The sequence below is a fragment of the Saimiri boliviensis genome, chromosome 18, assembly GCF_048565385.1.
Source record: "Saimiri boliviensis isolate mSaiBol1 chromosome 18, mSaiBol1.pri, whole genome shotgun sequence".
Classification (NCBI taxonomy): Eukaryota; Metazoa; Chordata; class Mammalia; order Primates; family Cebidae; genus Saimiri; species Saimiri boliviensis.
In genome coordinates, this window is record NC_133466.1 from 47,831,057 (window position 1) to 47,850,446 (window position 19,390).

Genomic DNA, 19,390 nt, shown 5'->3' on the forward strand with positions numbered 1-19,390 from the left:
GTAAAGAACACGAACACCAGAAAATCAGGGGATCTATATGTATGGAAACCAAAACACACACCCCGAGACACACTGACCATGGCTCTGCATGAATTCACAAAAGACCTGGGCCGGTCCCATGCACAGGATCCCACCCCACATTCAGAGAACACAGGTGCACCCAGGGACTGTAGAATGGGACCGTTGTTCCTTATCTCATAAAATCATTTCTTCCATGGCTGCCTACGTCTGCTTTCACAACAGGAAGCTCAACTCAGCCTGCCTGTCTACAGACAAGCCAGTGACACAGTGCCACATTCCTCATCTTCTGGATTACTCACCGCTATGACAGGGGTTCCCCAACACTTACCGGCTTGCTGCAGTGCCACAGCTTCCTGCAATGACAGAAAATAAATTGTTATGAGCATCAGACCATGCAGTGTCCTGACTTTCCTGCACTCAAAAAATCCCAAAGAACAGAGCACACCAACTCATGCTAAAGACAAGGTTTCTTGGACGATGTTTCTTTCCAACAATATTGCTTGGACACTAAGTTATTGGTGTCCCAAAAAGAAAACAGACTTGCTAAGGCAAAAGCTTGTGACCACACAGTGTGTGGTCGATGCTGTCATTTTCTCCCACTGTCTTAAATCGAGTCTCAGTCAAGTAGGGACTCTCACTGAAATCTCCCTGAACCAAGGGAATTCTGTAAGTCATCTACAGTTTATATGGCAAAATTCTCATATCTTATATAACATTTTCTAATCCAAATTCAAGAATGTAAAGGCAAGAAAGCAACTGTTCACTCAGACACATCCTGTGGCCTGACAGTCACATCCCAGTTTACCTGGTCCTCTGCAGCGTCCATGGAGGTGTCTTCCTGCTGAAGAGCAGGCCCTAGAAGGATGCAAAGTGAACATCAGCAACTTGGAGGAATTGCTCGTTGACAATTCAGAGACATGCATGATTTGGGTGAGGGAAGAGGGTGGCAGGCAAATTTCAGGAGCAGAAAAGAAAGGGAATCAGGGCCTTTGGGTTTGTAGCTCCAGGCCACCACAAGGTGAAACAGTCCATCTCAAATATGGCACACCACCCAGGGCAGGCAATGTTACCCTGCAGCTTCTCAGGACTATCTGACCTGAGCCATCTTGCCCTCCCTTCTTCATCCCTTGCAAAGTCCTGTCCTCTCACAGGTGGTGCTGCTCTGGCCATCACCCACCTACAAGATTGTGTACTTGATAAGTAACAACCTTGCTTCACAGACAATATTATAATCAGGCCAACATACGCTATGGTATTTATTTTTTTGCTTACTTGATTATTTATATTTCCTTTCCAAGAATTTTTATAAGATAATAGTGCTATAGTATTTACTAATCCTAAGTAAAAAGTGAAACCAAAATATGAAAATGCTCAAAGATCCTATCATTTTAAGAATATCCGTAATCAGTATGTGGTGTTTGTCTTTCCACTCTTTATTTTCATCACCTCATGGGTGTTCCATGGGGTCTGTTGCTGATCATACTCACAAAGGCTCCAGGACTGGGACAACCTTTCTTGAGTGGCAGAAGGTGGGACGCTGACCCTCTCTTACCCAGCTGTGCAGAAGAATCTAGCTACATCAGGACCACCTGTCAGGTGACCACCAGAAGCTACTCTTTGTGCCACCACAGGGAGCTCAAGCTGGACAACTACCCTTAAGTGTCTGGTCTGACCCTCAAGTTCGTCCCTACTGATCATGTCATCTCTCAGCCAACCTGAAGCATTTCAAGAACACACCTCTGTTCACTGTCTCACTAATTGTTGGTGGGGAACCTGCCATCAACACACAGAAACATGGAGAAGACAAGAAACAAAGCTGCTCCTCTGTCCCTGCTTTTAGACTGATGACCGATATTCAGGCGAGCCATGAAGTCAGAGCCCATCTCCACCTTCAGGTGAGGATTGAACATTCCGTGATGGTGCAGAACTCACTCTCCTGATGTTGCACCTTGGTTTTACCTCCACCTTCATGGCTTTGCTGCCCTCACTCCTTCCTTCTAGTCCCCTAAATCATGTTTCCTGGCAGGCCCAGGCAAGGCCACAGCCTGCTGTGTCTCTCACAGAGAAAGCCGGGCAGCTGTCTATGAATTCTTAGAGCCTCAATGTTGCTAACGCTGATCTCAACCTTGAATCACTCACAGCAGAAAGCCCACTGGGTGTCAAACAACAACATCAACAAAAACAACAAAATGTAACAAAAGCAAAGAATTTTCTAGGGATTAAAGAGGAATAGGAGGCCTGGATAATGAGGAGATTGTTTCTGAAGTTAGTGAGAAATATTTTAAAATCACAAATGCCTCAGTGTTTTAAAATGTGGGATAAATACTCATCCCTACACAGCTAACAAATCCAATTTATAGTAAATTAGGTTCCACCAAATGCATATTCCTAGAAGAAACTCAAGCTATACTTTGGCTCTGCAGATACTCATATTTAACCAAGGCCCACCGCTTTCCCTTGTTGTTTGCAAGGGCCTTCAGAGGAAAGCAAGGACATTTCTCAAGAGTGGGTGCAACGGGGACCTCATGGAGCCTCTGCAGTTCCACAGCCATGTATCTTTTTCTAAACCTGCAAGGCATGACCACCGTCCATCCTCCTAGAAAGGCAAGTACTCACCCTGCCTCTCAGGCCGCGCACAAACCACGTGGCTGTCTTTTCTCTGCTATGTTCTTGAGCCTAGCACACAGAAACCAGGACTAGGCTGAGAAAGAAAAGGCTGAACCTCCACATATCCCTAACACTCTCTATTCTTGGCCACATTAACCGATGGGCAGTATAAGGCCTCAATGAAGAAAGTTGGGGTGATTTCACCCTAACCCTGCTTGCAGGCTCCACTCTTCTCAGTTTCCCAACAGAACTGGCCATAGCATGAGGCTGTACCAGAGCCTAAATGCACAGAGTGGAGCCCCGTCCAATCTCCCTGCTCAAGATGGGCTATGGATGATCAATTCTGAGGGCTTTGGTGGAAAAGGCTTGCGAAGAATGAAAATGGCTAGAGTGATGCACTCCAGTGACAGGAGGAAACAGGAAAGCCTGTAATTGGATGAGGTTTATTTGAAAACCAAGCACACCAGGAAATCAGGAATGAAAAAATTAAAATAAGCAGGGATCCTCACACCGTTTTATTCTTTTACTGCACCTAGAGAATTAGCCTGCGCATGGACAGAACATTTTCTGGGTTAATTAAAGTGTCTTTTGCATGCAATCAGCTACACACATTGGAAGCTCCCAAGTTGACCTTTTCCTGTGACTATAGTAAGAATACAGTGCTGATAAAATCCCTGTAGAGAATGTGAATACTAGACAATCTGGGGATCTGTTATGAATGGAAACCAAAACACACACCCTGAGACACACTGACCATGGCACTGCATGAATTCACAAAAGACCTGGGCCGGTCCCATGCACAGGATCCCACCTCACGTTCAGAGAACGCACGTGCACCCAGGGACTGCAGAATGTGACTGTTGTCCATTATCTGGTAAAAATCATTTCTCCCATGGCTGCCTACGTCCACTTTCACAACAGGAAGCTCAAATCAGCCTGCCTGTCTGCAGGAAAGCCAGTGACAGAGTGCCACATTCCTCATCTGGATTACTCACCGCTATGACAGGGGTTCCCCAACACTTACCGGCTTGCTGCAGTGCCACAGCTTCCTGTAATGACAGAGAATAAATTGTTATGAGCATCAGACCATGCAGTGTCCTGACTTTCCTGCACTCAAAAAATCCCAAAGAACAGAGCACACCGACTCATGCTAAAGACAAGGTTTCTTGGACGATGTTTCTTTCCAACAATATTGCTTGGACACTAAGTGATTGGTGTCCCAAAAAGAAAACAGACTTGCTAAGGCAAAAAGCTTGTGACCACACAGTGTGTGGTCGATGCTGTCATTTTCTCCCACTGTCTTAAATCGAGTCTCAGTCAAGAAGGGACTCTCACTGAAATCACCCTCAACCAAGGGAATTTTGTAAGTCATCTACAGTTTATATGGCAAAATTATTATATCTTATATAAGATTCTCTAATCCCAACTGTTCCACTCAGACACATCCTGTGGCCTGACAGTCACATCCCAGTTTACCTGGTCCTCTGCAGCGTCCATGGAGGTGTCTTCCTGCTGAAGAGCAGGCCCTAGAAGGATGCAAAGTGACCATCAGCAACTTGGAGGAATTGCTTGTTGACAATTCAGAGACATGCATGATTTGGGTGAGGGAAGAGGGTGGCAGGTAAATTACAGGAGCAGAAAAGAAAGGGAATCAGGGCCTTTGGGTTTGTAGCTCCAGGCCACCACAAGGTAAAACAGTCCATCTCAAATATGGCACACCACCCAGGGCAGGCAATGTTACCCTGCAGCTTCTCAGGACTATCTGACCTGAGCCATCTTGCCCTCCCTTCTTCATCCCTTGCAAAGTCCTGTCCTCTCACAGGTGGTGCTGCTCTGGCCATCACCCACCTACAAGATTGTGTACTTGATAAGTAACAACCTTGCTTCACAGACAATATTATAATCAGGACAACATATGCTATGGTATTTATTTTTTTTGCTTACTTGATTATTTATATTTCCTTTCCAAGAATTTTTATAAGATAATAGTGCTATAGTATTTACTAATCCTAAGTAAAAAGTGAAACCAAAATATGAAAATGCTCAAAGATCCTATCATTTCAAGAATATCCCTAATCAGCATGTGGTATTTGTCTTTCCACTCTTTTTCATCAAGTCATGTGTGTTACATGGGGTCTGTTGCTGATCATACACACAAAGGCTCCAGGACTGGGACAGCCTTTCTTGAGTAGCACAAGGTGGGATGCTGATCCTCACTAACCCAGCTGTGCAGAAGAGTCTAGCTACACAAGGACCACCTGTCAGCTGACTGCCAGAAGCTACTCTTTGTGCCACCACAGGGAGATCAAGCCAGGCAACTACCCTCAAGTGTCTGGCATGACCCTCAAGTTCGTCCCGACTGATCATGTCGTCTCTGGGCCAAGCTGTCCATTTCAAGAACACACCTCTGTTCACTGTCTCACTAATTGTTGGTGGGGAACCTGCCATCAACACACAGAAACATGGAGAAGACAAGAAACAAAGCTGCTCCTCTGTCCCTGCTTTTAGAATGATGGCCGATATTCAGGCCAGCCATGAAGTCACAGCCCATCTCCGCCTTCAGATGAGGCTTGAACATTCCAGTCATGCCCATGTGATGGTGTAGAACTCAACTCTCCTGATGTTGCACCTTGGTTTCCCCTCCACCTTCATGGCTTTGCTGCTCTCACTTCCCCTAAATCATGTTTCCTGGCAGGCTCAGGCTAGGCCACAGCCTGCTCTCTCTCTTTCTCATAGAGAAAGCTGGGCAGCTGTCTATGAGTTCTTAGAGCCTCAATGTTGCTAACGCTCATCTCAACCTTGAATCACTCAGCAGAAAGCTTACTGGGTGCCAAACAACAACATCAAAAACAACAACAACAAACAACAAAATGTAACAAAAGCAAAGAATTTTCTAGGGATTAAAGAGGAATAGGAGAACTGGGTAATGAGGAGATGGTTTCTGAGGTTAGTGAGAAACATTTTAAAATCACAAATGCCTCAGGGTTTTAAAATGTGGGATAAATACTTATCCCTACACTGCTATCAAATCCAATTTATTGAAAATAAGTTTCCACCAAATGCATATTCCTAGAAGAAACTCAAGCTATACTTTGGCTCTGCAGATACTCATATTTAACCAAAGCCCACTGCTTTCCCTTGTTGTTTGTAAGGGCCTTCAGAGGAAAGCAAGAATATTTCTCAAGATTGGGTGCAACGGAGACCTCATGGAGACTCTGTGGTTCCACAGTCATGTTTCTTTTCTAAACCTGCAAGGCATGACCACCGTCCATCCTACTAGGAAGGCAAGTACTCACCCTGCCTCTCAGACCCTGCACAAACCACGTGGCTGTCTTTTCTCTTTGCTGTGTTCCTGAGCCGAGCACACAGCAACCAGGACTAGGCTGAGAGAGGAAAGGCTGGACCTCCACATATCTCTAACACTCTCTTTTCTTGGCCACATTAGCCGATGGGCAGTATAAAGTCTCAATGAAGAAAGTGGGGGTGATTTCACCGTAATCCTGCTTGCAGGCCCTCTCTTCTCAGTTTCCCACAATAACTGGCCATAGCATGAGGCTATACTATGGTCTAATTGCACAGAAATGAGCCCCAACCCACTCTCCCCACACAAGATGGGCCATGGATCATCAATTCTGAGGGCTTTGGTGGAAAAAGCTTGTTAAGAATGGAAATGGCTAGAGTGAGCCACTCCATTGACAGGAGGAAACAGGAAAGCCTATAAATGGATGAGGTTTATTTGAAAACCAAGCACAGCAGGAAATTGGGAATGAAAAAATTAAAATAAGCAGGGATCCTCACACCGTTTTATTCTTTTACTGCACCTTGAGAATTGGCCTGGGCATGGACAGAACATTTTCTGGGTTAAGTAAAGTGTCTTTTGTATGCAATCAACTGCACACATCGTAAGCTCCCAAGTTGACCTTTTCCTGTGACTATATTAAGTATACAGTGTTGATAAAATCCCTGTGGAGAGTGTGAATACTAGAAAATCAGGGGATCTATATGTATGGAAACCAAAACACACACCCCGAGGCACAGTGACCATGGCACTGCATGAATTCACAAAAGACCTGGGCTGGTCCCATGCACAGGATCCCACCCCACGTTCAGAGAACACAGGTGCACCAAGGGACTGCAGAAGGTGACCGTTGTTTCTTATCTGGTAAAATCATTTCTTCCATGGTGGCCTACGTCTGCTTTCACAACAGGAAGCTCAACTCAGCCTGCCTGCCTACAGAAAAGCCAGTGACAAGAGTGCCACATTCCTCATCTTCTGGATTACTCACCGCTATGACAGGGGTTCCCCAACACTTACCGGCTTGCTGCAGTGCCACAGCTTCCTGTAATGACAGAAAATAAATTGTTATGAGCATCAGACCATGCTGTGTCCTGACTTTCCTGCACTCAAAGAAACACAAAAGAAGAACAGAGCACACCGACTCATGCTAAAGACAAGGTTTCTTGGACGATGTTTCTTTCCAACAATGTTGCTTGGACATTAAGTGATTTTTGTCCCAAAAAGAAAACAGACTTGCTAAGGCAAAAAGATTGTGACGACACAGTGTGTGGTTCATGCTGTCCATTTCTCCTACTGTCATAAATCGAGTCTCAGTCAAGTAGGGACTCTCACTCAAAACTCTCTCAATCAACGGAATTCCGTAATTCATCTACTGTTTATATGGCAAAATTCTCATATCTTATATAAGATTCTCGCATCCCAATTGAAGAAGATAAAGTCAAGAAAGCAACTGTTCCACTCAGACATATCCTGTGGCCTGACAATCACATCCCAATTTACCTCATCCTCTGCAGCGTCCATGGAAGTGTCTTCCTGCTGAAGAGCAGGCCCTAGAAGGATGCAAAGTGACCATTAGCAACTTGGTGGTGCTCCTTGTTGACAATTCATGGACATGCGATGATTTGGGTGAGGGAGGTGGGTGGCAGAAAAATGACAGGAGTAGAATAAAAAGGGAATCAGGGCCTTTGGGTTTGTAGCTCCAGGCCACCACAAGGTAAAACAGTCCATCTGAAACATGGCACACCACCCACGGCAGGCGATGTTTCCCTGCAGCTTCTTAGGACTATCTGACCTGAGCAATCTTGCCCTCCCTTCTTCATCCCTTGCAAAGTCCTTACCTCTCACAAGTGGTGCTGCTCTGGCCATCACCCCAACTACAAGACTGTGTACTTGAAAACGAAGAACCTTGCTTCAGAGACAATATTACATTCTGGCCAATATATGCTATGGTATTTATTTATACATTTATTTACTTATTTATATTTCCTTTCTAACAATTTTTCTCTTATAAAATAACAGTGCTATTGTATTAACTAATCCTAAGTAAAAAGTGAAACCAAAATATGAAAGTGCTCAAAGATCCTATCATTTTAAGAATATCTGTAATCAGTATGTGGTATCTGTCTTTCCACTCTTTATTTTCATCACCTCATGGGTGTTCCATGGGGTCTGTTGCTGATCATACTCACAAAGGCTCCAGGACTGGGACAACCTTTCTTGAGTGGCAGAAGGTGGGACACTGACCCTCTCTTACCCAGCTGTGCAGAAGAATCTAGCTACATCACGACCACCTGTCAGGTGACCACCAGAAGCTACTCTTTGTGCCACCACAGGGAGCTCAAGCTGGACAACTACCCTTAAGTGTCTGGTCTGACCCTCAAGTTCATCCCTACTGATCATGTCATCTCTCAGCCAACCTGAAGCATTTCAAGAACACACCTCTGTTCACTGTCTCACTAATTGTTGGTGGGGAACCTGCCATCAACACACAGAAACATGGAGAAGACAAGAAACAAAGCTGTTCCTCTGTCCCTGCTTTTAGACTGATGGCCGATATTCAGGCGAGCCATGAAGTCAGAGCCCATCTCCACCTTCAGGTGAGGATTGAACATTCCGTGATGGTGCAGAACTCACTCTCCTGATGTTGCACCTTGGTTTCACCTCCACCTTCATGGCTTTGCTGCCCTCACTCCTTCCTTCTAGTCCCCTAAATCATGTTTCCTGGCAGGCCCAGGCAAGGCCACAGCCTGCTCTCTCTCTCACAGAGAAAGCTGGGCAGCTGTCTATGAATTCTTAGAGCCTCAATGTTGCTAACGCTAATCTCAACCTTGAATCACTCACAGCAGAAAGCCCACTGGGTGTCAAACAACAACATCAACAAAAACAACAAAATGTAACAAAAGCAAAGAATTTTCTAGGGATTAAAGAGGAATAGGAGGCCTGGATAATGAGGAGATTGCTTCTGAAGTTAGTGAGAAACATTTTAAAATCACAAATGCCTCAGTGTTTTAAAATGTGGGATAAATACTCATCCCTACACAGCTAACAAATCCAATTTATAGTAAATTAGGTTCCACCAAATGCATATTCCTAGAAGAAACTCAAGCTATACTTTGGCTCTGCAGATACTCATATTTAACCAAAGCCCACCGCTTTCCCTTGTTGTTTGCAAGGGCCTTCAGAGGAAAGCAAGGACATTTCTCAAGAGTGGGTGCAACGGGGACCTCATGGAGCCTCTGCAGTTCCACAGCCATGTATCTTTTTCTAAACCTGCAAGGCATGACCACCGTCCATCCTCCTAGAAAGGCAAGTACTCACCCTGCCTCTCAGGCCGCGCACAAACCACGTGGCTGTCTTTTCTCTGCTATGTTCTTGAGCCTAGCACACAGAAACCAGGACTAGGCTGAGAAAGAAAAGGCTGAACCTCCACATATCCCTAACACTCTCTATTCTTGGCCACATTAACCGATGGGCAGTATAAGGCCTCAATGAAGAAAGTTGGGGTGATTTCACCCTAACCCTGCTTGCAGGCTCCACTCTTCTCAGTTTCCCAACAGAACTGGCCATAGCATGAGGCTGTACCAGAGCCTAAATGCACAGAGTGGAGCCCCGTCCAATCTCCCTGCTCAAGATGGGCTATGGATGATCAATTCTGAGGGCTTTGGTGGAAAAGGCTTGTGAAGAATGAAAATGGCTAGAGTGATCCACTCCAGTGACAGGAGGAAACAGGAAAGCCTGTAATTGGATGAGGTTTATTTGAAAACCAAGCACAGCAGGAAATCGGGAATGAAATAATTAAAATAAGCAGGGATCCTCACACCATTTTATTCTTTTACTGCACCTTGAGAATTGGCCTGGGCATGGACAGAACATTTTCTGGGTTAAGTAAACCGTCTTTTGCATGCAATCAACTACACACATTGGAAGCTCCCAAGTTGACCTTTTCCTGTGACTATAGTAAGAATACAGTGCTGATAAAAATCCCTGTACAGAATGTGAATACTAGACAATCTGGGAATCTGTTATGTATGGAAACCAAAACACACACCCTGAGACACACTGACCATGGCACTGCATGAATTCACAAAAGACCTGGGCCGGTCCCATGCACAGGATCCCACCCCATGTTCAGAGAACGCAGGTGCACCCAGGGACTGCAGAATGTGACTGCTGTCCATTATCTGGTAAAAATCATTTCTCCCATGGCTGCCTACGTCCACTTTCACAACAGAAAGCTCAAATCAGCCTGCCTGTCTACAGAAAAGCCAGCGACACAGTGCCACATTCCTCATCTGGATTACTCACCGCTATGACAGGGGTTCCCCAACACTTACCGGCTTGCTGCAGTGCCACAGCTTCCTGTAATGACAGAGAATAAATTGTTATGAGCATCAGACCATGCAGTGTCCTGACTTTCCTGCACTCAAAAAATCCCAAAGAACAGAGCACACCAACTCATGCTAAAGACAAGGTTTCTTGGACGATGTTTCTTTCCAACAATATTGCTTGGACACTAAGTGATTGGTGTCCCAAAAAGAAAACAGACTTGCTAAGGCAAAAAGCTTGTGACCACACAGTGTGTGGTCGATGCTGTCATTTTCTCCCACTGTCTTAAATCGAGTCTCAGTCAAGAAAGGACTCTCACTGAAATCACCCTCAACCAAGGGAATTTTGTAAGTCATCTACAGTTTATATGGCAAAATTATTATATCCTATATAAGATTCTCTAATCCCAACTGTTCCACTCAGACACATCCTGTGGCCTGACAGTCACATCCCAGTTTACCTGGTCCTCTGCAGCGTCCATGGAGGTGTCTTCCTGCTGAAGAGCAGGCCCTAGAAGGATGCAAAGTGACCATCAGCAACTTGGAGGAATTGCTCGTTGACAATTCAGAGACATGCATGATTTGGGTGAGGGAAGAGGGTGGCAGGCAAATTACAGGAGCAGAAAAGAAAGGGAATCAGGGCCTTTGGGTTTGTAGCTCCAGGCCACCACAAGGTAAAACAGTCCATCTCAAACATGGCACACCACCCAGGGCAGGCAATGTTACCCTGCAGCTTCTCAGGACTATCTGACCTGAGCCATCTTGCCCTCCCTTCTTCATCCCTTGCAAAGTCCTGTCCTCTCACAGGTGGTGCTGCTCTGGCCATCACCCACCTACAAGACTGTGTACTTGATAAGTAACAACCTTGCTTCACAGACAATATTACAATCAGGCCAACATATGCTATGGTATTTATTTATTTTTTTGGTTACTTATTTATATTTTCTTTCTAATAATTTTTATTTTATAAGATAATAGTGCTATAGTATTTACTTATCCTAAGTAAAAAGTTAAACCAAAATATGAAAATGCTCAAAGATCCTATCATTTCAAGAATATCCCTAATCAGCATGTGGTATTTGTCTTTCCACTCTTTATTTTCATCGCGTCATGTGTTTTACATAAGGTCTGTGGCTGATCATACACACAAAGGCTCCAGGACTGGGACAGCCTTTCTTGAGTAGCACAAGGTGGGATGCTGATCCTCACTAACCCAGCTGTGCAGAAGAGTCTAGCTACACAAGGACCACCTGTCAGCTGAATGCCAGAAGCTACTCTTTGTGCCACCACAGGGAGATCAAGCCAGGCAACTACCCTCAAGTGTCTGGCATGACCCTCAAGTTCGTCCCGACTGATCATGTCGTCTCTGGGCCAAGCTGTGCATTTCAAGAACACACCTCTGTTCACTGTCTCACTAATTGTTGGTGGGGAACCTGCCATCAACACACAGAAACATGGAGAAGACAAGAAACAAAGCTGCTCCTCTGTCCCTGCTTTTAGAATGATGGCCGATATTCAGGCCAGCCATGAAGTCACAGCCCATCTCCACCTTCAGATGAGGCTTGAATATTCCAGTCATGCCCATGTGATGGTGTAGAACTCAACTCTCCTGATGTTGCACCTTGGTTTCCCCTCCACCTTCATGGCTTTGCTGCCCTCACTCCTTCCTTCTATTCCCCTAAATCATGTTTCCTGGCAGGCTCAGGCTAGGCCACAGCCTGCTCTCTCTCTTTCTCACAGAGAAAGCTGGGCAGCTGTCTATGAATTCTTAGAGCCTCAATGTTGCTGACGCTTATCTCAACCTTGAATCACTCAGCAGAAAGCTTACTGGGTGCCAAACAACAACATCAAAAACAACAACAACAAACAACAAAATGTAACAAAAGCAAAGAATTTTCTAGGGATTAAAGAGGAATAGGAGGACTGGGTAATGAGGAGATGGTTTCTGAGGTTAGTGAGAAACATTTTAAAATCACAAATGCCTCAGGGTTTTAAAATGTGGAATACTTTTTCCTACACAGCTATCAAATCCAATTTATATAAAATAAGTTTCCACCAAATGCATATTCCTAGAAGAAACTCAAGCTATACTTTGGCTCTGCAGATGCTCATATTTAACCAAAGCCCACTGCTTTCCCTTGTTGTTTGTAAGGGTCTTCAGAGGAAAGCAAGGACATTTCTCGAGAGTGGGTGCAACGGAGACGTCATGGAGACTCTGTGGTTCCACAGTCATGTTTCTTTTTCTAAACTTGCAAGGCATGATGACCGTCCATCTGGCAAGGAAGGCAAGTACTCACCCTGCCTCTCAGACCGTGCACAAACCACGTGGCTGTCTTTTCTCTTTGCTGTGTTCCTGAGCCGAGCACACAGCAACCAGGACTAGGCTGAGTGAGGAAAGGCTGGAACTCCACATATCCCTGGCACTCTCTATTCTTGGCCACATTAGCCGATGGGCAGTATGAGGTCTCAATGAAGAAAGTGGGGGTGATTTCACCGTAATCCTGTTTGCAGGCCCTCTCTTCTCAGTTTCCCACCAGAACTGACCATAGCATGAGGCTGTACCATAGTCTAAATGCACAGTGAGGAGCCCCGCCTACTCTCCCTGCTCAAGATGGGCTGTGGACAATTAATCAATTCTGAGGGCTTTGGTGGAAAAGGATTGTGAAGAATGAAAATGGCTAGAGTGAGCCACTCCAGTGACAGGAGGAAACAGGAAAGCCTGTAAATGGATGAGGTTTATTTGAAAACCAAGCAAAGCAGGAAATTGGGAATGAAAAAAATTAAAATAAGCAGGGATCCTCCCACCATTCTGTTCTTTTGATATGCCTTGAGAATTGGCCTGGGCATGGACAGAACATTTTCTGGGTTAAAGTGTCTTTTGCATGCAATCAAATGCACACATCGTAAGCTCCCAAGTTGATCTTTTCCTGTAACTATAGTAAGAATACAGTGCTGATAAAATCCCTGTGGAGAACGTGAATACTAGAAAATCTGGGGATCTATATGTATGGAAACCAAAACACACACCCCGAGACACAGTGACCATGGTTCTGAATGAATTCACAGAAGACCTGGGCCGGTCCCATGCACAGGATCCCACCCCACATTCAGAGAACACAGGTGCACCCAGGGACTGTAGAATGGGACCGTTGTTCCTTATCTCATAAAATCATTTCTTCCATGGCTGCCTACGTCTGCTTTCACAACAGAAAGCTCAACTCAGCCTGCCTGTCTACAGAAAAGCCAGCGACACAGTGCCACATTCCTCATCTTCTGGATTACTCACCGCTATGACAGGGGTTCCCCAACACTTACCGGCTTGCTGCAGTGCCACAGCTTCCTGTAATGACAGAAAATAAATTGTTATGAGCATCAGACCATGCTGTGTCCTGAGTTTTCTGCAGTCAAAGAAACTCAAAAGAACAGAGCACACTGACTCATGATGAAGACAAGTTTTCTTGAACGATGTTTCTTTCCAACAATGTCACTTGGACATTAAGTGATTTTTGTCCCAAAACACACTTGCTAAGGCAAAAAGCTTGTGACCACACAGTGTGTGGTCCATGCTGTCATTTTTCTTCCACTGTCTTAAATCGAGTCTTAGTCAAGAAGGAACTCTCACTTAAAACTCGCTCGACCAAGGGAATTCTGTAAGTCACCTACAGTTTATATGGCAAAATTCTCATATATTTTATATAAAATTCTCTGATCCCAATTCAAGAAGATAAAGTCAAGAAAGCAACTGTTCCACTCAGACACATCCTGTGGCCTGACAATCACATCCCAGTTTACCTGGTCCTCTGCAGCGTCCATGGAGGTGTCTTCCTGCTGAAGAGCAGGCCCTGGAAGGATGCAAAGTGACCATCAGCAACTTGGCAGCATTGCTCGTTGACAATTCAGGGACATGCCATGATTTGGGTGAGGGAGGATGGTGGCAGGAAAATTACAGGAGCAGAAAAGAAAGAAAATCAGGGCCTTTGGGTTTGTAGCTCCAGGCCACCACAATGTAAAACAGTCCATCTCAAACATGGCACACCACCCAGGGCAGGAGATGTTTCCCTGCAGCTTCTCAGGACCATCTGACCTGAGCCATCTTGCCCTCCCTTCTTCATCCCTTGCAAAGTCATTTCCTGTCACAATTCACAAGTAGTGCTGGTCTGGCCGTCACCCCACCTACAAGATTGTATACTTGATAAGTAACAACCTTTCTTTCAGAGAAATATTACATTCTGGGCAACATATGCTATGGTATTTAACAATTTACTTACTTACTTATTTATTTATATTTCCTTTCTAACAATCTTTATTTTATAAGATAATAGTGCTATTATATTTACTACTCCTAAGTAAAAATTAAGCCAAAATATGAAAATGCTCAATGATTCTATCACTTCAAGAATATCCCTAATCAGCATGTGATATTTGTCTTTCCAGATTTTATTTTCATCACTTCGTGTGTGTTACACGGGGTCTGTTGCTGATCATACTCACACAGGCTCCAGGACTGGGACAGCCCTTCTTGAGTGGCACAAGGTGGATGCTGATCCGCTCTAACCCAGCTGTGCAGAGAAATCTAGCTACACAAGGACCACTGTCAGATGACCGCCAGAAGGTATTCATTCTGCCACCACAGTGAGATCAAGCCGGGCAACTACCCTCAAGTGTCTGGCCTAACCCTCAACTTCATCTCTGCTGATCATGTCCTCTCTGGGCCTAGTTGAACATTTCAGGAACACACTCCTGTTCACTGTCTCATTACTTTCCACTGGTGCCCCTAAGATCAACACACAGAAACATGGAGAAGAAAAGACACAAAGCAACTCCTTTTTCCAGGCTTTTAGGAAGATGTCCACCATTAAGGCCAGCCATGAAGTCGGAGCTCAACTCTGCCTTCACCTGCGGCTGGAACATTCTGGCAGTGCCCAGATGATGGTGTAGAACTCACTCTCCTGATGTTGCACCTTGGTTTCCCCTCCACCTTCATGGCTTGCTGCCCTCACTCCTTCCTTCTGTTCTTCTAAATCATCTTTCCTGGCAGGCTCAGGCAAGGCCACAGCCTGCTCTCTCTCTTTGTCACAGAGAAAGCTGGGCAGCTGTCTATGAATTCTTAGAGCCTCAATGTTGCTAACGCTCATCTCAACCTTGAATCACTCACAGCAGAAAGCCCACTGGGTATCAAACAACATCATCAAAAACAACAACAAAATGTAACAAAAGCAGAGAATCTTCTAGGGATTAAACAAGAATAGGGGAATGAGGTAATGAGGAGATGGCTTCTGAGGTTAATGAGAAACACTTTAAAATCACAAATGCCTCAGTGTTTTAAAATGTGAGGTAAGTACTGACACCTACATAGCTATCAAATTTGATTTAAATACAGTATGTTTCCACTAATTGCATGTTCCAAGAAAAAACACAATTTATAATTTGGCTCAGCAGATATTCATATTTAAACAAAACCCACTGCTTTCTCTTGTCTGCATGGACCTTCAGAGGAAAGCAAGAACATTTCTCAAGAGTGGATTCAATGGGAACCTCATGGAGCCTCTGCGGTTCCACAGCCATGCTTCTTTTTCTAAACCTGCATGGGATGACCACCTCCATCCTGCTAGGAAGGCAAGTGCTCGCCCTGTCTCTCAGACCATGTGCAAACTACGTAGCTGTCTTTTTGCTGTGTTCCTGAGCCGAGCACACAGCAACCAAGACTAGGCTGAGGGACAAAAGGCTGGAACCCCACATATCCCTGGCACTCTCTATTCTTGGCCACATTAGCCGATGGGCAGTATAAGGCCTCAGTGAAGAAAGTTGGGGTGATTTCACCCTATCACTGCTTGAAGGCTTTTCTCTTCTCAGTTTCCCACTAGAACTGGCCATAGCATGAGGCTGTACCAGGGTCTAAATGCATAGAAAAGAGCCCTGGCCCACTCTCCCTGCTGAAGATGGGCTATGGACAATCAATTCTGAGGGCTTTGGTGGAAAAGGCTTGTGAAGAATGGAAATGGCTAGAGTGAGCCACTCCAGTGACAGGAGGAAACAGGAAAGCCTGTAAATGGATGAGGTTTACTTGAAAACCAAGCACAGCAGGGAATTTTCAATGAAAAAAATAAAATGAGCAGAGATCCTCACACAGTTCTGTTCTTTTGGTACGCCTTGAGAATTGGCCTGGGCATGGACGGAACATTTTTCTGGGTTAATTAAAGTGTCTTTTGCATGCAATCGACTGCACACATTGTTAAGTTCCCAAGTTGACTTTTTCCTGTGCCTATAATAAGAATGGACTGCAGATAAAATCCCTGTGGAGAAGGTGAATACTAGACAATCTGGGGATCTGTATGTATGGAAACCAAAACACATATCCCAAGACACAGTGACCATGGCTCTGCATGAATTCCAAAAAGACCTGGGCCAGTCCCATGCACAGGATCCCACCCCACGTTCAGAGAACGCAGGTGCACTGTAAGACTGCAGAATGTGACCATTGTCCTTTATCTGGTAAAATCATTTCTCCCATGGCTGCCTACATCCGCTTTCACAACAGGAAGCTCAACTCAGCCTGCTTGTCTACAGAAAAGCCAGTGACAAGAGTGCCACATTCCTCATCTTCTGGATTACTCACCGCTATGACAGGGGTTCCCCAACACTTACCGGCTTGCTGCAGTGCCACAGCTTCCTGTAATGACAGAAAATAAATTGTTATGAGCATCAGACCATGCTGTATTCTGACTTTACTGCACTCAAAGAAACCCAAAAGAAGAACAGAGCATACTGACTCATGCTAAAGACAAGGTTTCTTGCACGATGTTTCTTTCCAACAATGTTGCATGGACATTAAGTGATTTTTGTCCCAAAAAGAAAACAGACTTGCTAAGGCAAAAAGCTTGTGACCACACAGTGTGTGGTTGATGCTGTCATTTTCTCCCACCGTCTTAAATCGAGTCTCAGTCAAGAACAGACTCTCACTCAAAACTCTCTCAACCAAGGGAATTCTGTAAGTCATCTACAGTTTATATGGCAAAATTCTCATATCTTATATAAGATTCTCTAATCCCAATTGAAGAAGATAAAGTCAAGAAAGCAACTGTTCCACTCAGACACATCCTGTGGCCTGACAATCATATCCCATTGTACCTCATCCTCCGCAGCATCCACGGAAGTGTCTTCCTGCTGAAGAGCAGGCCCTAGAAGGATGCAAAGTGACCATCAGCAACTTGGTGGCATTGTTCATTGACAATTCAGGGACATGCCATGATTTGGGTGAGGGAGGAGGGTGGAAGAAAAATGACAGGAGCAGAAAAGAAAGAAAATTAGGGCCTTTGGGTTTGTAGCTCTAGGCCACCACAATGTAAAATAGTCCATCTCAAACATGGCACACCACCCAGGGCAGGCACTGCTTTCCTGCAGCTTCTCAGGACCATCTGACCTGAGCCATCTTGCCCTCCCTTCTTCATCCCTCGCAAAGTCATTTTCTCTCACAATTCACAAGTGGTGCTGCTCTGGCCATCACCCCACCTACAAGATTGTGTACTTGATAAGGAACAACCTTGCTTCAGAGACAATATTACATTCTGGCCAACATATGGTACAGTATTTATTTATATATTCATTTACTTATTTATATTTCCTTTCTAACAATTTTATTTTGTAAGATAATAGTGCTATTGTATTTACTAATCCTAAGTAAAAAGTTAATCTGAAATATGAAAATGCTCAATGATCCTATCACTTCAAGAATATCCCTAATCAGCATGTGGTATTTGTCTTTCCACTCTTTATTTCATCAGCTCATGGGTGTTCCAAGGGGTGTGTGGCTGATCATTCTGTTCTTTTTGTACACAGGCTCCAAGACTGGAACCTTTCTTGAGTGGCACAAGGTGAGACAGTGATCCTTTCTAACCCAGCTGTGCTGAAGAATCTAGCTACACAAGGATGACCAGTCAGGTCACCGCCAGAAGCTACTCTTTGTGCCACCACAGGGAGATCAAGCCAGGCAACTACCCTCAAGTGTCTGGCATGACCCTCAAGTTTGTCCCTACTGATCATGTCGTCTCTGGGCCAAGCTGTCCATTTCAAGAACACACTTCTGTTCACTGTCTCACTAATTATTGGCCGGGACTCTGCCATCAACACACAGAAACATGGAGAAGACAAGACACAAAGCTGCTCCTCTGTCCCTGCTTTTAGAATGATGGCTGAAATTCAGACTGGCCACAAAGTCAGAGCCCATCTCCGCCTTCAGATGAGGATTGAACATTCCGGCAGGGTCCAGGTGATGGTGTAGAACTCACTCTCCTGATGTTGCACCTTGGCCTCCCCTCCACCTTCATGGCTTTGCTGCCCTCACTCCTTCCTTCTATTCCTCTAAATCATGTTTCCTGGCAGGCTCAGGCCAAGGCCACAGCCTGCTCTCTCCCTTTCTCACAGAGAAAGCTGGGCAGCTGTCTATGAATTCTTAGAGCCTCAATGTTGCTGACGCTCATCTCAACCTTGAATCACTCACAGCAGAAAGCCCACTGGGTGTCAAACAACAACATCCACAATAACAACAACAACAACAACACGTAACGAAAGCAAAGGATTTTCTACGGATTAAAGAGGAATAGGGAAATGAGGTAATGAGGAGATGGCTTCTGAGGTTAGTGAGAAACATTTTAAAATCACAAATGCCTCAGGGTTTTAAAATGTAGAGTAAATACTTATCCCTACACAGCTATCAAATCCAATTTACAGAAAATAAGTTTCCACCAAATGCATATTCCTAGAAGAAACTCAAGCTATACTTTGGCTCTGCAGATACTCATATTTAACCAAAGCCCACTGCTTCCCCTTGTTGTTTGCAAGGGCCTTCAGAGGAAAGCACGAACATTTCTCAAGAGTGCGTGCAATGGGTACCTCATGGAGCCTCTGCGGTTCCACAGCCATGTTTCTTTTTCTAAACCTGCAAGGCATGACCACCGTCCATCCTGATAGGAAGGTAAGTGCTCACCCTGCCTCTCAGACCCTCTGCAAACCACATGGCTGTCACTTCTCTTTCCTGTGTTTCTGAGCTGAGCAGAGCAACCAGGACTAGGCTGAGGGAGAAAAGTCTGGACCTCCACATATCCCTGGCACTCTCAATTCTTGGCCACATTAGCCGATGGGC